Consider the following 634-nt stretch of genomic DNA (forward strand, 5'->3'; position numbering starts at 1 on the left):
TATAAATTTTATAAAGATAATAATTAAGTATTCTGTTAGAATTCAATAATTATTCTAATTATATTTTAGATTTTTTATATTTAAAATGAGATCTTTATTCTGTATTCGATGAAATAGGATAGGGATGAAATCATTTAGGGATGAACGAGTTCAAGGATCACTTTAACAGGTTGTACCATTAGCAATAGAGGTTGTATTTAAGAGTTTTAAGAGTTTTAGTCAAATGTTTTATAAGATAGTATAGATTTGCAGTTTGTTGTTTTATATGATTCAAAAATCATGTATTCACGAAAACGACAACACTCTTCAAAATAGAAATCAAGTTTGCATGCATATACCGGATTTGTTTGGTTTCGTCTGGTCTATATGTAAAAAAAATGTCAAAATAACTATAATCCTCATAACCATCTTCCAACCCAAAATCCGAATGAGGCTCCAATCCATTATCCAACTACGGATGGCAAAACAAAACCGAAAGCAGCAGTAAAAACCGAAAATTTCGGGTCAGGTTCAGGGAATACCTTTTTTTAAAGTATCTAATATTTATATACGACAAATGCAACAAATAAACTCACACACCCTCTTCAACTTTGGTGAGGTTTGAACTCCCTACTTTTCTAGTAAGCCAAAGACT

Source organism: Cynara cardunculus (assembly GCF_001531365.2).
Source record: "Cynara cardunculus var. scolymus isolate 2C chromosome LG 10, CcrdV1, whole genome shotgun sequence".
NCBI lineage: Eukaryota > Viridiplantae > Streptophyta > Magnoliopsida > Asterales > Asteraceae > Cynara > Cynara cardunculus.